Source organism: Dreissena polymorpha, chromosome 1, assembly GCF_020536995.1.
Source record: "Dreissena polymorpha isolate Duluth1 chromosome 1, UMN_Dpol_1.0, whole genome shotgun sequence".
Taxonomy (NCBI): domain Eukaryota; kingdom Metazoa; phylum Mollusca; class Bivalvia; order Myida; family Dreissenidae; genus Dreissena; species Dreissena polymorpha.
The window spans coordinates 161,273,408-161,287,290 of NC_068355.1; the positions used below are offsets into that span (position 1 = coordinate 161,273,408).

The 13,883-nt window shown below is 34.3% G+C and overlaps 2 protein-coding genes across 2 annotated transcripts in view; one reads left to right on the top strand and one right to left on the bottom strand.

Moving 5' to 3' along the window:
* LOC127858517 (DDB1- and CUL4-associated factor 1-like) overlaps positions 1-3,541 on the bottom strand; it is a 95,113-nt gene extending 91,572 nt beyond the window's left edge. Inside the window, exon 1 of the mRNA XM_052395720.1 lies at positions 3,423-3,541. The gene's annotated coding sequence lies outside the window, so the exon portion shown is untranslated. The remainder of the gene's footprint in view (positions 1-3,422) is intronic.
* Positions 1-13,883, top strand: part of LOC127858495 (small integral membrane protein 29-like) — a 220,403-nt gene that overhangs the window by 166,334 nt on the left and 40,186 nt on the right. The gene's annotated exons all lie outside the window — the stretch shown is intronic.

Below are 13,883 nucleotides of genomic sequence, written 5' to 3' on the forward strand. Positions count from 1 at the left end.
TGCGCTTTGTTAAACAAACCCGATAACCATTCTATATAAGCACCGCAAAGATCTTTAATAAGCGAAAAGAACTCAATAAAAATCGATACGAACCGATGTAAAAATAATATTCGTAACTTGATTTTGTAATTCTTAATGGTACGACAAGATTTTGAAATAAATACGTAACAGACTTGAAAATAATTCGTAATTACGAAAATACGACCCTTATCTGGAGCTCTGGTGATACATTACGTAATTGACAGAGGATCATAAATCAGCTTTCACAATTTTTGGCCAACTCTATATTGCTTTGATATTTATCCTTTCGGAACAGGGTAAAAAACAGTTTAGGGTCGGCACGGTCAATAAAAACTTAAGGGTCGGCGCATTTTCCTAGGTAGGGTCGGGTAAGAACCACAACATTTATTTTTTTGGCAGTGGCTAGTCGTACGGCCCCGTACGGGTAGACAAGAGGCTAGCCGTACGGCTCTGTTCGTATAGCCTTTCTTATGGAGATTGTCCAGCCGTACGGCTTATAAAATATAGAATTGTCATTCAGTGCTTTTAATCAGTTATAAGTTTGTTTAAGCTCATAAAAGTTAAAAAATTCTTCATCTGTTACAGCTTCCTTTCATGTAATACGGTTGCTTATTTGATTCTTTAATTAGCCCACGTTCCTAAGTAAGATGTGAACAACTGTATTTATGAGTTGCGGCATCGATATTATGAAATTCAATGACGGCAGCCGTCAAAGGTTGTTCTCAGAAATTGAGTTACACAAATAATTTAATTCGGTTTATAATTTGATTCTTTAATTAGCCGACGTTCCTATGTTAGGCGTGAAAACTGATTTTTATCAGTTGCGGCATCGATATTATGAAATTCAATGCTGGCAGCTGTCAAAGGTAGTTCTCAGAAATTGAGTTACAGAAATAATTTAATTATCTTTTAGACAATTGATAAATAGATGGTTTCATACAAGCAATATATCAGTTACCTGAAAATGGCCGTGTCTTAAACTGTTGGGGAAAAATTCTCCACTTATGGTGCATTAATAGGCGAAATTGAACTGTACCAGCGTTCAAATTGTGTACAGTTTTACAAACGTATGATTCTGTAAATAATGTATAGTCTAGATAAGAGGTATAGGTTTTCTTAAATGATTAAGATAATAAAAAGTTTGAATATGTAAGTACGACTTAAAATGAACATGGTGCTTATTTTCCTTGTAGATCGAGAAAGTTGTACATGGATTCAAGCTTTTATATACCACAAACACTGCGTTTGATCAAATTTAAAAATGAATTTTTCGTACACGTTCTGAAAAATGAAATGCCTTAATACTAAAATGAAAATTAAATGTCAGGAAACTTGTTTTATACTGTGCTCAGTATATTAAACAGCCGCTCCAAACTGCAATCATATCAAAGTAAGAATGTTTTAATCGTTTTGAATAACTATAATTTGATAATTATTCGGCTTGCACTTATGTTATTGAAATTAGTGCAACGAACCGAGCCTCTGATAGGGAATACATGTAATAAACACTGACACGCAAATTTTTCACACCTTTATTGACATTACACAACAGATTAACACCAATTAGCTCCCAGTGTTTTTTAACCTCTAAGCGATTAAAATCGGTTTTACAGACACTTGAATAAAGCGTTTAAGATGTGATCGCTGCCATCCTGGAATTTTCTAGTGGTGTTGTTTTATTCGGTCCAGCTTATTTTTCTCCGGACCGGCACATTTTCTGAAATGCCTGACCAGCAGATTTTTTCCATTTCGCCAAGCCCGCATTACTATAGAAATTAGTACAAATTACACATCAAAAAGCAATCATTGTCATTCCGATGATTTATTTGTTTGCATAGTCGACATTACTTGTCGTGAAATGCTGCCTCATATTGTGAAAATAGTGTATATAACTTTGTGTTGTATATGCTTTTGTCAAGTGCTATTATCTGAAAGTTTCCTTTTATTTGTTTTGTTATAAACTTTTCTCATTGTGATATGGCAATTTTCATTGACTTAGTTAAGATTATTTACTATATATTTATTGTATACATTTGATATTTGCATGTACATGTACAATGCGTATTTATATACTCCATAACCTTTATTTCTATTGATTGTTGTAATTGTTGTTTGGAGAAATAAATTTACCTCTTCATATCTCACTTGTTTACACCCTTTATATACTATGCACGAATCGGATTTCCAACTACGACGAAACATAAACCAGACTGCAAAGTCCGTGACGACAGCTACACGAGCCAGTCTAAAGGCTAGAAATTTTGGAATCTGCACGTAGATCAATAATTAATCCATATATTTATGTGTCATAACAGCCGTACGGCTAGACAATCTCCATAGGAAAGGCTATACGAACAGAGCTGTAAGACTAGCCTCTTGTCTACCCGTACGGGGCTGTACGGCTAGCCTCTTGTCTACCCATACGGGACCGTATAGTCAATCTAAATTGCCGCCTTTGTCTTTAAGCGAGAGTTCCGAAACAAATTTCGGTCGCATCACTCCTGAATTTAAATACACACATATTTGTGACTATTATGAAAGAACGTTGCCTAAATAGTATATATCGAGCAAAATATATCGAAATTTACCTGTTAATAAACTATATTTCGAGTTTGTTTCATCCAATATCAATCCTTGTATAGTAAAGGTTCATGTTATCTCCCTTGAACTGGATGTTAAATTCAACTTTGTTTGTAACTGAGTTCGAACAAAAGATTAAGTGTGCAATATCCGCAAAACAGTAAGAAATGAAATTGGAAATAGTAAGAAAAAGAAGCAAAAAAAGAATTATAACTGTTATAACTCAAAATGTTAGAATAGACAGTAACGAAATACCCCAAAAGTAATAGGTACGAAATAGCTATGGTACGAAATAACAACAACAACAATGCCAAAATTGTTGCCAATGAGAAAATGATCGTTCCATGTCTATGATTTCGAATGGAATACAGGTAATCTTTGTGATCTAAGTTCATATTTGTCAAACGACAGGTAGTTTTCAGATATATACACTTGTAAATACTGTAATTCCCATAATAATATTGTACTTATTTTTCGTTATGGTTTTTAAAGACCGGAGTTTCAGCGTTCAGATTTATTCTGAACGCAAATTATTTCAGCTAGGGGCCGTACGACTAGCCACTGCCTATTTTTTTAGGCCTTAGTAATGCAATCGCAACAAAATACTCAGACGCTTGCGTTTGACATCATCACGCAACCGCGTTAATAATGTCAGCAACGGGATCAAAATCAGGAGACGCTCGATGTAGGGGAATCGTACGACAATTAACATGAAAACAATATAATTTCGCGACGCCGAAATGTGCAACAAATCAGTTCTTTCACACCTACTTCCGATTGCCAAGTACCAAAATAAACACATTTATAAAATTAATGCCTACCTTTCGTATTTTCTTAGTAAAATGTTTTTGTCAGAACGTTTGAGTCTCAGAACTTAAATATTGCTCACTATTGCACGTTCTATTTTTGCAGACACCATCTTTGTTTTGGTCGTTTAAATTTTCACCGCACCGTAAAGGTTAAAATACACTACCCTGTGTGGATAGAAGGGTTTATTCGCCAGTAAATAGATGATTTTAAATGACATTATGTATTTAATAACTTGCGCATAAATTTTTCTACATCACATCTGTATTTTAGTTTCTTGCATTTGATGTACAAGCAATTCATCGTTCATGCTTCTTAATGATAATTTTCAGTCCCTCCATGAATACCATTTTGTTCTTGCAACCGACAAGTGCGTATGCGTATGTTCATTTACTTGGAATAGCGATCAAATGTATAGAAACATTAAATATCTAAGCATAAATTAAGCTTCTCTTACTTCGAGGACAGAAACAAAAAAGTTTACTGTACCTTTTAGGCTCTTACTGCCGTTTCTACACTTCATTCGATTTAAAGTTTCGTTTGATTTGAAAAAAACAAATAATACCCGACGCTTATGGGTAAGGTGCGTTGCTTCTATTTATTTGTGATTCTTTGGAAATTGGAATAGAAACGATGCTGAAAGTGCTAAAGAAAACCATTTTATCACAGTTATTTAATATATCTGCAGTTAAAGCACATAATCTTCTACTTCGTAACTAGCAAACAAGAGCCGGTTTATTTTGCATTTTTTTTTATCCAAATCCACGAGTATATATTTTACCCGCGGATTTTTTTCGGCTTCTCGTTTGAGCACTTCAGTGCGTTCAATCCTTTTTAATTGCTAACTTCAATATAAAAATGTTTATTGATACTGCTTATATTTATAATCTGCCCTTGCCTCACTGCAGTTGACTCTGCGTTGTCTCAATAAAGGAGGCGATTAACGGATCTAAATGTACCTTATTACGCTATTTAACAATGAACCAATAGGACATTTTACGTTCTGAAGCAATTTATTATACAGAGACACAACTCGGGGTCGTGACCGATAGTTTCCGGGGTGAAGGCTACTTTTGTCAAAACAACACAATTGGCGCCTTAGCCGGTTTTGTTGAGAAAGTATTCCACAAAGAGATGTATTCGCTCAGAAAAGTTAATCAATCAATAATATGATTAATTTGCAATTTGTAAAACATACGGACGTGCGACTATGTGGTTTGTGTGCGATACTCGCATATGTGCATGAGTTTGTGTGCTTGCATGCGTGTGTATTATGCGCGTTTAAATGTGCTTGCATTTGTACGACGATTGTGCGCGTGTGTATTACATTTATAAGTGTGAATTGTGCGAGAAATCGTGTTGTAAACCAACAATATTTCCTACATGAGAAATAAATGGAACAAACATTGCTCTTGCTGGATAGCCGAGCGATTCTCAAATCTGTAATTAAAAACTAATTATCTGTCCTGATAAATAATCGAACACTGACGGTAGTTGACCGTTTTGAGAGCTTAGTAATGTTAAAATGAAAAATTGAGCGCTTTTTGCACAGAGAGCAATATGGCGGAATAAAATGTACAATATATGTGACAATAATGATAAGTTAGCTGGTACTTTGATACTGGTACTTGTGCGGACTACACAGGCTAAGCTGGGACGACACTTAACGCACATGCATTGTGCTCAGCTTTCTCAGAACAAGACACATATGTTTGCATATACATGTAGTTGATTTTTATCGAGTAACCCGGGAATTTCCAATACGGTCATCGCCCTAGAAGATTTGTTAGTTGGGTAACGGGAGAGACGCCCCGTTCCAGGGGTTCGAGAGGTTGCGTGAAGTATTGCCCAAGATTAGTCTGTATAGTCCACACAGGCTAATAAGGGACGACACTTTCCGCTTTATGTGTATTTCTTTTAAAGGAAGTCTCTTATTAAAATCCAGTTATGGCGGGAAGTGTCGGTCCTAATTAGGGACTGTGTGGACTGCACAGAATAAAAGAATAATGAAGCTCCACATGCATCATCAGGAAATGAATTATTGATGACATTCCCAATTCACTTTCCGACACTTTCCGCCATAACTGGATTTTAATAAGAAGAGACTTCCTTTAAAAGAAATACACATAAAGCGGAAAGTGTCGACCCTAATTAGCCTGTGTGTACTATACAGACTAATCTGGGGCAATACTTCACGCATATGAATTAAGCCGAGGTTCCCAAGAACACGGCTCTTACTTCGTACATAATGAAAAAGTTTAGTTTTTCGGGTTTGCTATTGCGTTGCCTTACGTTAGTATTCAAGTGAAAGTGCTTACATAATTTGGAGCGACGTGTTAGAACAGCGGTAATGGTGACGGAACTTCTGAAGGCCCTGCACATGTACATTATTAGAAGTTTGTAATATCTTTCTAATTGTTTGTTACGTATTAATTTTCGTGATAAAGACTAGTATTTCTATTACGTATATTTCTTAGAATAGCGCGGATAGGGCACTCAAATAGCAATATAAAATCATTATCTTTATTAGGTAATGGCTTGGTATGGTCATGTCCTCACACATTATTAAGTTAACAATTTCCTGTACGTGTTCTGCATATTCAATTTCTGGCAGGCTTATTATAACATTACGCTCATGTGAATATGTTAAAATACGTTAAAGAAGACTTTGTTAGCGTTTTTGTATCGCACCGGTTTACATTGCCGTAAATTTATAAAATAACCAAAATAATAACCCAGAGTGTTTTTATATGATTTATGTCATCTTGTTTGTATTGCCATGTATTGCATAGGTCATTACTTTCCTTAAATAGATTAATAGTGGGTGTGTATAAAACTGTCTCGCATACAAACGCTTCTGGAGTCTTATTATTCCATTACATGCATATATTTATTAACATTATGCGACCTTAAATAAAGCCTTCTTTCAATTGTTATAATGTTTTATACCACGTGTGGGTTACGGTACATTGTTCATTGCATGGAAGACTCTTCAAGATGAATGTATACACTTGAATGAATTATATAAAAAGTACCCTGCTTATTCGCCGATGAAGTTGTCTGTCTGAGTCTTTCAAAATATTTTGGCGATACACGCTTCCAGATAAAAAAACGAATACAAAAACAGAGCTTTAAGGGACAATTCCATGCAGTGAGTTATCAAAATTGATAATGCGTTCATCTAATTTATTTCGATAATTTTGCTTATTCGTTTCACACATATTCGCAATATTGACCTGGCCATAATCATTGTTTAGAGAAATGTATGACCTATTTCATTGATATTTAAGTGCTTTAAACTAGCTGTTTTTAACATTCCAGCAAACACTAGTTTGTCTACATCAACCCTGCTAACGATCTGTAGAAGCATCTACAAATTCCAAAGATAGTGCGCCTGATCTATGCACTCTCATTTGATCGGTTACTATAGCACTCTTATAATCAGTTATGTAACGACTGTTTATATTTGTAACATATATCATTATCAGTATTAGTTCTTTAAAGTTTTGTCTTTTGTTATGAACATAAATGATTAAAAGGGCGTTTCACGTTATGGTAAATTGACGAAATGATATTTTTTTAACTTTGGAATCGCAAATGTACGTTGCAGTTATAATATTTGTGAGGAAATAGTAGTACTGAACATATACCATGCTCTAAAATATCCATTATAATTATGCATCTGTTGACGATTGAAAAACCTGAAAATTAAAAAGCGTTGAAACGCGAAACGGTTGAATAATTTCGAGAGTTCTGTTGTTGTCGTTATATTTTGTGATACTACGAGGATTGCTTATATGAAGTATAAAATACATCATACATTGCATGAGCACGGATGGCCGAGTGGACAAAGCGATAAACTCCAGATGTCAGTGGTTCGAGGCCAGTTGAGTGTTGCTTTTTTTCTTTCTTTTATTTTATTCATGTTTTATTACTGGAGCTTTTAGAATCCAATATTTACATTTATCAATGTAAAGCATTTAACAAAAAACTTCAACACATGCCAAAATCTGTGAAAAGGCCTCTTTAAAGGCTTTTCGACCTGAGTGCAATTTGATAGAATGAATGAATACGTGCAGTAATCATACTTGGAAACCATCCAGGTGATTCGAGTTACCAAACATCACGATAATAAAACGGACGTGTTAATAATAATGCTATGAAGGCATCGGTTACAGTGGGAACACCATATAATGCTCGAGTTGTATAAATATGAAATATCCTTTTAAGGTAAAGGCACTTCATTCGTTCCAATATATAATGATGTTGGTCTGATCCTGATCATTTTCAGACATTCTGTTTTGCAGACAATTAATATCGGAAGAATTTGCAGACATTCTGTTGTGCAGACAATTAATATCGGAAGAATATTTTCAACTATTGCACTTAGTTGAATATGGTATGTAAAAACGTTCTTTTTAAATATTTTGATATACTTGTTAAACTGTGAAATACTATTTTAAATACATAATAAATATGTTTTGCAAGGTTTGCTATGAATGTGATGTATATTGTTGACAGGAAATACTTTAGTTAATTATAAACTACATTTGCTTATTTAAATGATTGCTTATATTTGTTTAAATTACGCGTTATATTCGATATGTGTTTCTTTGATTTACTATTTCAGGGAAAACAGCTGTTGATCATCATATACATTTGCATGCATGTGGCATGCAGTGTAGACGGAGAGTCGAATGGTATGCTCATTTCTTAAATGACTGTAAATTTACATTGAAACTAAATTAATGTTTCTTACCAAACTAACAATGCGAAATGGTTAATTTTAAGGGGTTTCATCACAGATTGTGTCATTCTAATGTAAATGCTAGTAAACTGTTAGAAAATGCGTTAAATTGCTATATTTTAAAATCTGACATAAAGACCTTCATTTGAACAACGCGAATTCAATATAATTTAACAAGAAAAGAAAGTTTGTCTGGGGCTCGAACACGTGTCTTAGATTAAAAGGCAATCGCTTCCAGCATTCGGCTGTTTGGACTGTTATACATATATTTGTTCAAACAAAATTTAACGAAAACAACAAAAACGTGCCAAATTACGCAAAAGTTTTTCATAAGTAATGCTTTATAATTTTAACACTTTTAATTCATGATTATTATTAAACGAAACTTGATTTTTATTATAAGTTAATATCATTAATGATCTTTCGCACCCTTATTTACAGTGTTCCTTTTTGTTTCGGATCGGTGAAAACGTTGGAAAACTGTCTTTTCAACAATTTGTGAACGAAGCCATTTACAACACTCTTGATGCACATGATTTTACATTAAATTATTAACGTGTACATGTAGTAATTCATGTACATTTATATGTATCAATACTGGATACATTTTGGTTAAATTTGATATAAAAACAGTACAAATGACTGTACACATTACCGACATTTTAAACTTCGAGAGTTAACATGTCTTCGATAGTATTCAATCCCTGTGGATATTTATTTGACGCACACTGATTACATGTGTGTGATGTGTGTGGCATGTTGTTAAAGGATCTTAGAAAAAAAAATCAACAATGTATAAGGGCCTTATGCATCCATTGTTTAAAGTAGATGTATATTACATATAAATGCCATTGTTTTGAAGTGCGCTGGCGCATATCACCATTTTATCATAAGTATTATGAAAAGGTTCAACACTCTACATGTTTTCTAATATTTACGTGTAATGACACTATACGTGTAACACTTCTATTGTATAAATAATTTCGCTGGATGACATAGAGTTTAACCAATAGAGTATAAAATAAAGGCTGTCTATAAACATTCTTAAGCATATTCATCACATATTCCTACCGTTTTTGTGCCATTTGAACAAAACGCTGTACATGAACAGATCCAGGGAAAAACGGTAACAAGGGTTTGGCGTAAACTTTGATCTGTTTTCTATCAAAATTGTTAACTACCTATCTTGTATGATGATAAGCAAATCCTCAGCAATCACTCGGCAACCATTCGAAATGTTCTGGAACCCATAAAATATGGATTCATCAACTTCGGAAAGCCTTCAGCCAAAATTCATGATGTTTTATCCTCCCGATCATGCATGAATCAAAATTACAGTACGAAGATCAACATTAAAATTGTCGAATGAAAAAGATCCGTCACAAGAATACTTTGAATATAGTCGCTACTTGCGCGGCACCTTCGAAAGCCTATTGGTCAGCTTTTTTGAAATGTTTTATCTGCCCTTAAAGGACCAGAAGTCTTTCACTCATTAAATTCAATATCCGCTCTGTTCTCATGAAGGATCTGCTCATGGTGGATTTAACATAATATGTAGACATTATTCTTAAAGAGGGCTTTTCAAAGTTGCCGATACACTAGCGACCGATTCCAGAACGTTACGGACGGAATTCGATTTTTACGAAACCGTCTTAAATTGAAAATTTGTCGTCAAAATTATAAAACCTTGAACATATGCCGATGCATTTTAGTATATTATTGACAGAAAGCGACTGTTACAGTTTATTTTGACTTGTACAATGTACATCGTCAACAGCACATAATGAAAACCATGCAATTTGTCATTTGTAACAGGAACACAGTTTAAAACATATTTACTAATCATTTACTTAGCGAATAAAGTTGCGTGAGCACAAGTCAAATATAACAACAAAAAGAGAAAAAAGAGGATTAACAATTAACGCATTATTGCATTTACAATAGATGTACGTACTGCAAATGAATCTTTTACATAAAGGCATAATTGTATTGGTTTTGTTTTATTATTCGATTTATATAACTTAAATATTTATACATAAATTATCTATTATAAAAACATGTTTTAAATTAATTTTTCTATTGTTTCCAAACGCCGGGAAAATGCAAATAAAGCGAAATTCATCTTCAATATCGGTAGAATCGCAACGAATGCAGTATCGACGGTTTCTAGAAATGATCTCTCTTGCATATCGACCGGTTGGAAAATGTAATGGGTGGGGGTGGTAATCTCAGTCTAGTCATAAGGTATCTCAAACTTCTTGGTGGAATATCTAAGGAGGACATATACTCGAAGTTGATTTTAAAACTTTGATAAACATTGTCACGTAATCGGATGTACTTTAGTGAAGATAAAACAAGTCTCTGATGTCTAAAATATTTCTTTTATTTTACTCTATTCCCTAACACCAAAATTGTACTATAATAATTTCAAAGTCAAAGTAAATAACATAACGTGAATAATTCCTAAGAGAAAGCGAGGTCCCGTCTGCCTATTTTGAGGATTATTTATACTGATCCCGTTGTGTATTCGCTTAATTCGTGACCCACGCCTGTCAACAAGTAATGGACGTCAATGTGTGTATCTTGACGTATATAGACAGATGATGTATGATCCCTACAGATTTTACACCGCCTGTAATCGCGGGCCCCTATGTAATTTGACAAGCCAATTTGTGTTCACAGGTGTATTCACACCTGGAACACGCATCGGAACGTCAGTCCTCCCGCTTAACGTATTTACCAACCATTTATATGCATTTTACGAGTCACGAATCTTGCTTAATGTATTTACTAATTGCTTATATGCATTTTGCGAGTCACGACCCCCATGTTTTCTGTTAGTTACATCTCGCTGAAATATTTCTATTGACTTTTCATAAAGTAACATATTCATTATAACCCATTACATTACACATCTACATAATCAATTTTCAAATTTCATTACACCCTACCCGAAGGTTCTATTTCCTAAATTAGTTTGTTTATACAACAATAACACGACAATAACAACACAATAATGTACAATGAGATAAATTCTATTATTATATATATTATATGTATACCCTACCCGAAAGTTCTATGACGTTACACAACTCACTCTTTCAAATGATTTTTTTCTATTATTATATATATTATATGTATACCCTACCCGAAGGTTCTATGAGATAAATTCTATTATTATATATATTATATGTACATTACGTTACACAACTCCATAAAATGTACTGTGTCACGTAATTGCGTATTGTTCGTGGAAAGGACACAGTAACCAACAAAGTTCATTTCTGATTTCTTTGCGTTTTATTTCTGCTTATTAACACAACACAACGTTTCCAAAATGTTTGTCAAATACAAGATACATGCGAAGCCCGCAATGGGCCCATCCCGCGAAAGCCAGCAATAATGCGACTTGTATGTCCGGCCGTTTAAGTAGGACTGTCTATAAATATAGATATAAACAACGAAAGCTTTGATAATTGTTATGTGTACAATTCTGATTGGCTGTGTAACGTCACGTGTCTACATGTACAATTCTGATTGGCCGTTTGTTAAGTCACGTGTCTACAACCTAAATATACGTATGCAACGGACACCTAACGAATACATACGGAAATGACCGAATATTGACACATACGGTAAGCAAATATTCGTGTCCGGTAATTATAACCCGAGGCTTATGATTTGTTGATCCAGATGGCTGCCTGTTTAAGATTGTATGAAATGTGGTACAAATTTCGATCATTATATAAATCCAACAATGCCCCAAATGTGCGTTTTGTGTGCATTATGTTACACAACTTTCCCCCTTAATTTGATTTTTTTATATTTTATGATTTAAAAAAATCTTTTAAAATTTTACTATTGAATTACTAATAAAATTAAAAAAACTAGATTCATATAAACACACTCAAATGATGGAAAATATGAAGATAACAATATGATTTCCTTGACAAGCATCTCTGCTGGAATAAATAACATTAGTAATTGTTATACAATTTAAATGTCAATCAAAATGTTGTGTAGAACATCATCTGTTGATCGTTGGCCATCTGTACATCTGGTGTCGTCCATGTTGTCTTGAAGTTGTAGCTCGCGGCGAATAAGATGTTTCATTGAAGTCATTGCCACCGTCATGAAGATAAGTCGATTGTAGGTTCGTCCGTGGCGATTGGAATGCGTTTGTTGATTCTGCTCTGCTTTCCGATGTTTAACTTGCGTCGTCGATTGTCGTTTCCGTTGTATTCATCGTTGTTGTTGTTTTCGTTGTCGTTTGTACTTTTGTTGATGGCACCAGCGTCTTCATTTCTCTCGGGACATTAAGATCTTCTATTGGCCATAATGCTCACGAGGTATTAACTATAGCAGTGTTCTCCTTGATGTCTTAGGCCTCGGAAGTATCATTCCAAATGCGTTATCTACGCACGTCAAACAGTTGAACGGCTGCATCTACTCTATAGTGTTTAACGTCACAAGTATTGTGTCCAGTGTTGCGTCACTTGTTGTCCTTCGAAATCTTCTGGCGTTGGTCTTCTTTTAGCGATAGAACCAGGTATTCACTTTGAGAGTAAACGCCGTGATGTTCCATTCTAATTATGTTGTTTGTTTCTTCTATTCGTTGTGGAAGGCGTTGTCTCGCGAAGTCGCTCTTGTTCGGCGTTGTCTTTAAATCTCGATATTTTTATCTGCGTCGTGGTGATACAAGTATCAGTTGTTCAAAACCATGGCAAACATTTATAAATATCCCCTTAGTTATTGTTAAATATCGTCATGACAACTTACTGTGATATCTTATTAAAAAAAAATATATTCTTTACAACGAAAAAATATTAGTCAATTCCTCAAAACATACTTCGGATAAGTACATGACAGTTTGACATCTGACAAGCCATTTACTTAATATGACTTGTGTACCGCCTTAGGCATAATCATTTTACGCACGTGCGGCCAGTAAATTTTTGACAGGCGCGCGCCACTTTATTGACCTAGAGTAATGGGTAATGATAGACGTACCTGTTCATATCATGGTTTCATAAACCTCATCTTTATCACTATGCTTTTGCCGTTGGGCATAGATTTATTGACATGTTTGACCTGTGCACTTGTAAAAATGCGCAAATATGACAAGGCAGACTTTTATATATATGCATTCATAATATAAGAACACGTATCGGTATACTTCAAAATTCAGGTCTTTGCTCCTAATCGAACTACTCAAATAATTCTTATGCGACATCGCATCTTCTGTCCATAGCGTAATTTGCTTCGATGGCACAGGGATAAATTCTCTTACTCATGAGGACGCTAAGGTTATCAGAACCTCGGGCTCGGTATGTCCGAACGCTGATCAGTCAGCCGTGCTCATAAAATATAATTGTAACCCTTAAACAATTATATTAGAAATTTAATGCGTACATATCGTTATATTTTCATTGCGCTATACGCGTCAGATCGCATTAAATTCTTACTTAAAATTATTCAAGACCTTCAATATTACCGATATCCTACATATATTTGCACCAACACAATGACGTATATACATATTTACATAATATTTTTTTTTGTGTCTGCCCTATTCATATTCGCAATCAACATTATTTTTCTTATTTCCTATTTTCTTTCTTTTACAATTCGGAAAACTATTTTTAAATTTTCCAATAATTTTATCTATTCGTCCTCTTTAATTTTCTTTATCATTCGTATAAACAAAACCCGCCTTATTTTCTTTATT